The following is an 11,119-nucleotide window of genomic DNA, read 5'->3' on the forward strand; positions in this document are numbered from 1 at the left end:
CATACATACATACATACATACATACATACATACATACATACAAACATACATACATCCATACATACATACATCCATACATCCATCCATCGGTACATACATCTATCCTCTTCCACTTTTTCATGACCTGTTCAAAGAGGCAACAGATTACATGGGTCCCTTTGCCCAGCCTCTCTTCTTCTACAAAAAAATAGATGAAACTGATGTTCTCATCAGACATCTTGCTCGCCATGGCTGCATCTTGAGATCCTGTTCATTACACTACAAACAGGATCAGCGACAGCCCTTGTGACGTCCAAACCATTCCAGGAACCAGCTTGACTTTGCACTGAGAACAAGGATCGAGCTCTGGCTTTGATTCAGAGCAGATGGCACAAGAGTCCCACCACAAAATGTCTCGAGGGAGAGAATAGTAAGCCTGCTCCTGATAAACAAAACACATGTGGATTGGAAAGTTCAGCGTTAATGACCGGTTTAGCAACTCTTCTTTGATGATGATCTGGTTCACTGATCATTGACCTGAAATAAATAAATAAATAAAATCATATTCCCCTTTTTATTCATCAGGTACATCTGGGATAAGGTGTCATTTTTTTTACAGTCACTAACAAGAACCAGAACATTAATTTCAACCCAAAACTAAACAAAATAATCAACAGCTACAAACCAGCTGAACCTTAGAAAGTCCACCCATTTTTTTGTTCCATTACTGCCCAGCATGCTTTGTTGCTCACCCAGTTTATTGCACTCAAGTACAACTTGTGATATAATTCACATACAAATTTAACAGTAACCCACCAAACTTACTGTTTCTGTAAAATTTCATTATGTAATGAAAACAAAATACAACTGTAATATTAAAATTATTTATATAAACATAAAAGTGATATTTAACCTTATTTTTTAGAGCAACAACAATTTTAGTGTGGACTTTTGAATTTGAAGTTGCAACTGAACGCACCACAAAACTTCCTGTGCTATCGAACAAACAAACAAAAGGCCTGCAACTCCTGTACTTTTACTTGAAGAAGTAAATGGTAAATAGACTGTACTTATGTACCGTCTTTCTATCAAGATATTCAAAGTGGGAGGGGTTCACTATCTTGCCCAGGGACACTTTGGCATGTGACTGCTGGTGGATTTGAACCCCCAACTCTTGAACTGGAGTACGACTGCTCTAACCATTCAGTCATAGGCACCCAGTAAGTAAATAAGTAAGTTAAAAGGATCTGGTTGGAGGACGACATTATTTGCATGAATTAAAAAGCTGCATGCTAAACTGCAAAGAAGTGTACAAAAAATAAGTTTCACGTTTATGTAAGCTGCATTCTTAGACATTCTGTGAAGGTGTTATAGGCCCTGATGGTTCCCTACACACACCTGTCAAACAGGACTTACAAACAGAAAAAGGGTGTACAGCATAGGCGTTGCATCAATTATATGTGAGGGGGACGTGTCCCCAACATAAAAAAAACCCAAAACGTTAATTTGGACAGTTGAAATTTCTTTATAATCCCACAGTTGAATTTATACAAACTTGCTGGGAAACATGCTTTAAATGTGTGGAATTAAAGTAAGGAAATCTAGGTGAAATGTTGTTGTTTTGCACACGGTGGTGTGTGTGCGTGCGTCCCCTCCACATTATAAATATTTCTGATGCCAATGATTTATCTGATGGGCTGAGAATCACAGAGGTGAGAATTTTATTGTAAAACAATTTCAGTCACTGCAAGCACAAAACAATAAAAAGAAACCCACAGATACAGCGTTTATCTCCTCTAGTGTCGCTATCAGTCCCTGTTTTTTCATTAAAAACTGGAACATGTCTGAAAATGAAAACAGTTTTAGATTTGCTGTCAGTGCAGGTGCATGTGCATTTTCCCATGCATTGCATCGGGGAGTGTGTTATCCTGTGTGGTGATCTTGTGGGTGTCACTCTAAAGGATCTGCATAAAAAGTGAAGTGGGTTTCAGGGGGCAGGCAGAGAATAAGCTGCACCTGCAGGGTTGAGGATGTTTACATATTAAAGTCACCATCTGGGGCCTACTGCTTGCAAGGATGCAAGACACCACCTGAGACAAATGGGTGATGTGATGCTGGACATTAATTAACCGACCTGGTGTGCTCTGATTCCACCAAGATTGCACAGTAGTACAGGTGGTTAGTACTATGGCTTCACAACAAGAAGAACACAAGTTCAGATCTTGGTTGGGGATCTTGCTGCGTGGCTTTTGCCTGTACTCCCTGTGCATGCTTGGGTTTTATCCAGGCACTATACTATAGGTGTAAGGTTTCAGCTTGTTCTTCTTGGTCCTTGGGCGGCGCCAACGATCAGCAGCTGTGCTTCATCTCCCTAACAAGTTCCAGGATTATAAAGGGTTGCAGAAGAGCTTCTTTCCTGCTGGAGCATTACATACCGACTGGTAGTAGCTATCAGCCTCCTCGTGATTCTTGAACTTGTTGTTACTTACCTTGTTTTCTCCTCGTGCTCCTAGTGCCTGCCTCAGTCTTGAAAGTGAAACTTTGTTTTATTTTTTGACCCAAGGGCAGCATCGTCTGCATAAAAAAAAAAAAAAAACTGCAAATGCTTCACCTACATGAAATACAAGATTTTTTTCAATGCTTTTATAAAATATTTTTACAATGACTGTTTGTCTGCCTGTTTTATTAGGAGTGCTGGCAGGGAGTGAGATGTGTTCATGTAACCACGGTGAAACTGTGTAAATGGTTCACAATTATATAATGTCATTTTTTAAATTTCCAGTTTCTTCAAAGCACATTACAGTTTCTCATTCTCACTCCCATACAGTGTTGACAAATATATATTTTACCAGATATACACAGCATTTTTACATTTTTACATATGCACCAGTAAGTATGTGGGTGGTGGTACATTGAAGCACTGCAGGAGCTAGGGATTGAACCCCCGACTGTTTGTCAAGCTGCCCCTAACCCTAACCCTAACCCTAACCCTAACCGTATTTACTATTGGGCTTTACAGAACGCAGCAAGTACATGTTGAATTTTGGACACAATGGCAATATTCAAAGTTCATCAGTGAACTTTTAGCTTGTGTTACATTTTTCTCACAGCAGGAACCCAACACAAACATTTTAAAGTATACTCCAACAGAAAAGATTGACGTGGGCCCTGACAAACACCTATATACACTTTGTTTGTTGTCCTCTGGTGCATCTTCAGGAGAGCCTGTGAGCCTTTACTCAAGCATCAGCACACAACACATTTTCTTTATATTAGCTTTTTTCCTGCTATAAAATAAAATTATTAATTACTTTTGTTGGTTTCTCCATTGAAAGCACTTTGGAAAATTGCAGTTATGAAAATGTCTGTTTGCAACGTTTAACTAAAATAACAAGATCTTCAGGCAAATGTGCTATCAGTGAAAATATTGTTTCCATAAATTGTAACCTATTGTTAAATGGCTGAAAATAAAAGAAAGAAGACAAAAATTTAAAATTAGAGCAAACATGTTTTCACCCTCTGTACTGAGTACAGTTGAGCCTTTGAGTGAAAACATTATGATCATCTCCTGACAGGCTTTAGGTGATATCAATACAGATTTAAACCTTGGGGGTCTCCAGGTTCTTTCAAATGCTTTGTGGTATAAGTAAAGTAAAGTGCTATGCCCAGTCAGTGTTCCCATACAGTGAAATTAGTTCTCTGCATTTAACCCATCGCACCTGAGATACACCCAGGTGGAGCAATGGGCAGCTATGTAGGCACCCAGGGAGCAATTAAGGCTTGGGTGTCTTGTTCAGAAACACCACAACATGTGTGAATGGCTGGGAATTGAACCTGGGGCTTTCGGGTCCCAATTCGGCTGCTCTACTTCTACCCCATCTCGACTCCAATGGCCCATAACATCTGAGAGAATTATCTGACACGTAGCCTCAGACTACTTGCCTTGCAAATTTTCACTCCTACGGTACGATGATGAAAATGAAATCAAACTGCATGTGTTGACAGGTCTTGTGACTGCATTGCAGTGGTTATCATACCAGATCAAATGGGGGACAAAGTTTGCAGAACAGGCACACCTCTGCTCTCGTGTCATTAGGATGGGCACATCAGAAACTCTACTTCCACAGGCGGCTGAGGCGAGCTGGTCTGGGAAGATCAGTCCTCACCTCCTTCTACAGGTGTGCAGTGGAGAGCATCCTGTGCTCCAGCATCAACGTGTGGCATGGAGGCTGCACAGCTGCAGAAAGAAAAGCTTTGCAGAGAGTGGTGAAGGCTGCACAGAAGACTGTTGGAGTCAGTCTCCCCACCATCACAGACATCTACACCTCCAGATGCAGGAAGAGGGCCACCTGCATCATGAAGGACCCCACTCACCCAGCATACACACTTTTGGTCCTGCTCCCCTCAGGAAGGAAGTTGAGGAGCATTAAGTGCAGAACCACTAGACTGAGGAACAGCTTCTACCCTGAGGCTGTTAGACTCAAGAATCTCTAACCAGAATAATCACTGTGAAAAATCACATTATGTTGCTGCTGATCTGTTTCATGTTGCTGCTGATCTGTTTCATGTTGATGTGTTCATTCGTGCTCATCTGCTCACACAGACTTATGTTCGTGCTGCTGTTCGGCATATTGTTTATTGTTTAAATGCTATTAGTGCTTAGTGTATTTTTATTAACGTTTTTCTTAGTTAATATTTTAGATCTTATTACTGTTTTTATTTTACATTTTAATACTTTTCTTGGCTATAACTGGGACCCTGTGTAGACAATTTTGTTCCACCACATGTACCACAAGTGGTGTGTATGACAAATAAAGAATGCTGAATCCTTGAATCCTTGATGTAAGCAATAATTTGGTGTGGAGCAGAGTCCTTCAACTGTTGTATCCTCGCCTGTAGCAAGCTGATCCTCGGGACCATAGCAGATCTGTACAGGATTGTAATTAACATCTGTGATGATCCCACACAGCAGGACCTAGCAAGCCACAGGAGGACCTCAACATATTCTGTATGTGGACAGATGTTGTCATGTTGAAAGACTATACCAGGATGCTGTCTGAGAAGAGACAGGACATATAGACGCAGGTTGTAACTGATGTCAAGGTCCACAACACAACCTTAGGAGACATAAAGCAATGTCTTCCCACTCTGCACACCATGATGCCAAGAATAATGTTGGTATGTCTCTTTAGAACATTGACAGGATCGGTCTTTTCTCTTCAGCTCCCCCATACATGTCTACAATTGTCACCCATCACACAGCAGAACAAAAATGCTTCACTTATCATCACACAATGTTACTCACCATCAGTTTGTGCCTCCTGGTGATGTCACCACTCCAAACTCAGGTGTCTTTGCTTCGGTGTTAATGGCAGACAATACATGGAATGATAAACTATTAGTCCAGTTCATGTCGGTCAATGACAAGATGACACAGGGTCTAAAACCTGTGTCAAGACAGCTGTTTCATGCGTCACAGGGGGTTCAAACATGGTTCACAATTCAACAATTCTCCATTTGTTTGGTTTGTGTTGGATGACCAGTCATGAGTTTATTAGATAACCAGTGTGAGAGCACCCATACATGACATGTGTGGGAAAACATTCTGTATTTGTTCCAATAATGGACCACAGTGACATTTCTTTGCCACAAATGCTGGCCAATTGTATGATATGGCCCCCTGACCAAATGCAAGTACAAACTGCTACCCTCATCAAACCCAGTCAACTATTGATAATGCTGTCTAATACATCTTCAAGGTATCCTCTTTGTTTAATGGTCATTATTCAACATTTTGACTGTTGTACTGTCGTGCCACTCTTGTGGCCACCACTTTTGTCCTCTGGTGCTTGATCTAGATGTGCCTTCTTTTTGGAAGTAGTTAAATCATTTGCATATTCATTGTTTGTCTTCATGTGGAGAACATTACACCCAAATTAAACAAATCCTTCTGGTACTTCATAGATTTTGTCAGTGTCTATCCATGAGGTCCCATTAAAACAAGCAAACAAAAAAAATCTCCTCTTTGAGGGACTCTTGATCAATAAAGCAGCACATTCTGTACTCTATGTTACCTCCATAAAGCTAATCTGAGTAAATCAAAGATAAATCTCAATTTCATGGAATGTTATGGACAATAAAGTTATACTGATTGATTGATTGATTATCAGTCTGTAGAGACAAATTATTGCTTTAAAACACAGTCATACACCAATGAGACATGTCGGAGACAATGCGAGGTTCAACGTCTTGCACAGTGACATTTGTACGTGACTGCATAGTGGTGGAACTGAATCCTTAACTCTCAGATTAGAGGATGACTGCTCTACCCACATACATATGATGTTTCCCCCACTTTTTTGTTTTTTCGTAAAGTGCAGTGAATCTGTCAGGATCTGGAGACAGTTGGTTGAACCTAGATGCAGGCAGGACTCGGAGAGCAGGTGGTAAAATGAAATCACTTTAATAACGCAAAACAGACAAGCTGTCGTGGTCGCAAAACTTACTCATTTCAAGAGGCAAGTAAAAAACACGAGGAAACACTAGGGAATCAGGAAGCTTCACCAGACGATGCCCAGACAATGAAAAATACACCGATGCAGACCTATATACAGAGACTAATGAGACAAAACCACAAACACCTGGACAGGACATGCAGGTGAAACAGAGAAGGACTAATTATTAAGATGGGACACTAGGGAGTGCAGGGGCAGAAATCAGCCACCAGAGGGCACCATCCTGACCGAATGGTAATCACTATTTGCTGACTTTGTTTAGATAAGATTTTTTTTGTCGTTGATTACAAGTGGCTATTCCATGTGCTGTCCTAGGACAAGCTTCAAACTTAGTTCTTTGAAAGCCTTTGTTCACAAATATCCCAAAAGTGTTAAATCATCACACTGTGAAGCAGCTAAAACCAATGTTGCACAAGAATCTTGCAACATTTGACACAAGCACCAAATGTGGTATGATTGTTTCTAAGAGTCTTGTGAAAAATTCTACCTGATAGGACACTGAAAAATTCAAAACCTCTTCCACCAGTTGTCATAAATTCTCTTGGCATATGCTTGTACTCATATGTTTTACTTACATAATAGAGTATTACTTTGTACATAAATTGACTCAAAGCTCATTCAAATTGACCAAATAATTGCATTCTCGTTAGGTTACTGCGCAGAAACAAGCTCATTTTGAAAAAAAAATGCAGCCATCTTGGATTTTCAAATGGCCAATCAGGCACTTCTGACAAAAACCTTAAAAGAGAATCGTCATATTAAATTTGGTGCTTGTATCACATTTTGTCCAATCTTTCTATCATCTGCTCTACTAACAGTTTAAAGTTTTAAAGCAGTGGAGAGCAAGTTTTCATGTATTCAGCTAATGATAAATACAAGAAAAGATGGTGAGGAAGGACTGGTTGAGATAACGAGTGATCACTGATTTCCTCCGAGGCTGTTCCATGGGGTACGCTCATACTGGTATTCTCTTTAATCTTTTCCAACAGAGTGGAACAGGCCCTGAGGGGAAAGCAATCAATAAACTCTTGGGTCAGACTTATTCAAAAAGTTACAAACAGCAATCCCTAGATTTGTTTTCCCATATGTTACACATTTCTTTATCTTCAGGTCTGAATATTTGCAAACGAGTGAACAGCATTGCCTCTGGCTCCCATGGCTGCTTTGGCTGGTGCACCTCTGCCTCCAAATCTGACTTTATGTTTTGTTCCTACTTCCATGTAAGGCTAGATGAAAGTGTTTGTATCAGATTTGTGTAGATGGATAACTGTGTTTAAAGCTGTGAACAAAAGGCAGAACGTTCCTTTGTGCATTTATACATGCCTATAATCGCTTCCTCCCCAAAAAGGGGACATTTAAGCCAGCTCTTTCTAGATGATGTTCTTTTCTTGTTTTCAGTGCCTTGGGTCAAGTTCAGTGCTTTGTGAATTTGAACAGAACCAACTACCCTGGAGCATGAATGCCACAGAACAAATCGATGACTCTTCCTACATATTTTAATGCTGGTCTCCGAACACCGTTGTTGTCATGATGGTGGCACAAAGTGCGTCTCACTCAGGTTTTTACCATTGCTTAAATGTCTATAAGTTGTTTTTTAAATGTATTTTTATCAGGATTTACGAGTAAAAAACAAACCATTGTCAGTTTGACACAGGGTTACTCCTTGGACTCTGTAGCGCACCACCTCCAGCCGCTTAAAGACAAGGTCAGAGAGTTTGTATATTCCATAAACATTTGAAGAAATACATTTGGACTGGATGCAATATGAAGCTTTACAGCTGTTTGATGTGCTGTCAAAACATCCAGGCTGCAGGGGTTGACATGGTAAGTTTGCAGCAAAAAGATTTCAAGGGTGAATTTTGGTTTGGACCATTCTTTCTATAAATCTTCTTGTAATTGCCGTTGCTTCCTGCTACAGTTTGACACATGCATTTTAAGTTAAGTGGCAACTCTAAATTGACTTGAGGTAAGTTGACATGGTTGTCTGTCTCGTGTGTCTCAGGGCTGACCATGTGACGGTCTGTGTAGCACTCCTCTTGTCTGTCGGAAAAGATAACCTCCATCATTTCATAGCCCTGACTGGACTAAGAAAAAAATAGAAAAACAAGCCTTTTATTTCACTGGCATCCTTGTTTGAGTGTAGATGTATCCCAGATTTATTTATTTATTCACCTTTATTTAACCAGGCAAATCCCATTGAAATCACAGATCTCTTTTGCAAGGGAGACCTGAAGGCAGACTAACATGAACCAGATAAAACAGAAACCCAACAAAGTGAAGTCGGGTTCTCTGGATGTTTTTTTTTTTTTTTGATGAACAAAACAACAAAAAAGAACAAAAGAATCCATCCAGAGGACCTGCCTTATTTTTGTAGGATGTTTCTACCTGGATTATTGAGCAGCATCACAACATAAAACAGAAAACCTTTTCTTGATGAACTTTGTGGCTAAAGCCGTGTTTTACTCAGGTCTGCATGGCTCAAAACAAAGGTCTGTTATGTTCATAAAATAAATAATAAAGGTATAATTTTATATTTATTTTCAGAATCTGCTCAGTCCAGATATGAGACCAGGACAGTGCCACTCATTGTAGGACCACTACATGTGGACTCGGTGCTTGAAAGGCTTGTGCTGATTTGCCATCTTGGGTTCTGTTAGTGCAGGGTTCTGCTACCTTTTTGATCAAAAGAGCCATTTCTCTTTTTTTTTTTTCTTTTTTTTAAACTTTTTTTTTTATATAAAATAGAAAAAAGGGGAAATAAGGAAATAAATAAATAAAAAGAGCCATTTCTGCCACTTCGCTCACTAAATGAAATGTGTTCAGAGCTGCAAAACCTGCTACAACTGTAATAATCAACTGACGGCCCATGTGCCACTTCAAGTCTGTTAGAGGGGGGCACTTCTGGTCAGTATGGGTGACATCCATCCATCCATCCATTATCTTTACCCGTTTATTCCATTTTGGGTCACGGGGGTCGCTGGTGCCCATGTCCAGCAATCACTGTGCGAGGGGCGGGGAACACCCTGGACAGGTCGCGAGTCCATCACAGGGACACACAGAGACAAACGAGACAAACAACCATTCACTCTCTCACTCACACCTAGGGATAATTTAGAGTTACCAATTAGCCTAACATGCGTGGACCGGGGTTTGAACCAAGGACCTGCTCGCTGAGAGGCGGCAGCTCTACCAGTTGCGCCACCGTGCTGCCCATGGGTGACATTATAAAACTAAAAATATATAAAGAATTGTAACATTTAATGATATTTAGATTTTAGGACAAAAAAGATCATATGTAAAGTACGTAAAAAATATATTTTATACTGATTAAAAAAACAACAACATTAAAACACTGAACTCTGCAGGCATGTGTGAATCCTTTTCTGTGAGAAAAAGTAAATTAAGTTTTCTACTTTGAAATAATAAAGAAAAATGTGTATTATCATTCAAATATTTGCAGACAACAAAAATAAACAAACAAAAATAATACAGTAAAAAAATCCAACATTTTTCAGACAGGTCATCTGGACAGTTACTTTTTTTGTGCTGAAACATTTCGCCTTCAGTCCGGAAGGCTTCATCAGTCAAGGAAACACACAACAAAACTGATTCTTCCCCCAACAGCTTAGTCCAAAGTGGAACAAACCAGTTCTGCTTGTGATAAGATGGTCTCTTTGGTACGCCCCTCCTCCATTGCCGGCCCTCTTCCTTGTTGACAGTCTTGTCAAACTGGTTGAAAACAACAATAAACAATTAAAAAAACTATCAAAAACTTGTCTGTTGTGGGTATAAAAACCACCCATCCAGCCATTAGCTTTTACCCGCTTCTTCCATTTTAGGTTGCCATATTAAAAAATTAATAAATAAATAAAATACAAACAACATACATCCAAGTAAGATCATATACAGGAAGATCAAATATATTTCATGTTGTTTTGTCCTGCTACACTGATGGAGCTTCTTTTGCACTCGTTCTATCAGTGTCATGGCAGCAGAGCCAGAATTAGTCCAGAGCCCGTGGGCTCAGCTCTCAGGAGGTCTGTACAGACTCGCTGACTCTATACTTCCATTGACTTTCTGTCCCGACAGAAACTGTCCACTTTGTTCTGGTCAGTGAGACCCTGGCAGCTTGGCTCACATCACAGAAAATAGAGAACAAGTGGGTTCTGCATGAGTCCAAATTGATCCCTTTGGATGTATCATAATGTTGTCATATTGCAGAGAAAGACTTAAGTGTTATGATTTTGTCATTTAGCTGCTTGGTTGAATATAATGACCACACCACTTAGATATATATTTTTTAATAAAATATATATACATTTTTTTTTTAACTTAACTCAAGACTACAAGTTTTTTCTTTGTACGTGCATTCATTTGTTTGTTGTTTAGAGCCAAAAACTGTTTTTATATCCTGTATATAAAAAGCTAAAATAAAATAAAAATGTATCTGAATTGCAAACATTAACGGTGGGTAACCATGGAGACAACCTAAAGTAATACAGACGCAAGCCAAAAGCACAACGAACAAAAAAGTTACAAAATGCACAAAAAACAAGCATTTAAACTACAAAAATATCTATCCATCCATCCATCCATCCATCCATCCATCCATCCATCCATCCATC

Source organism: Nematolebias whitei, chromosome 17 (genome assembly GCF_014905685.2).
Source record: "Nematolebias whitei isolate Nwh7 chromosome 17, NemWhi1, whole genome shotgun sequence".
NCBI lineage: Eukaryota > Metazoa > Chordata > Actinopteri > Cyprinodontiformes > Rivulidae > Nematolebias > Nematolebias whitei.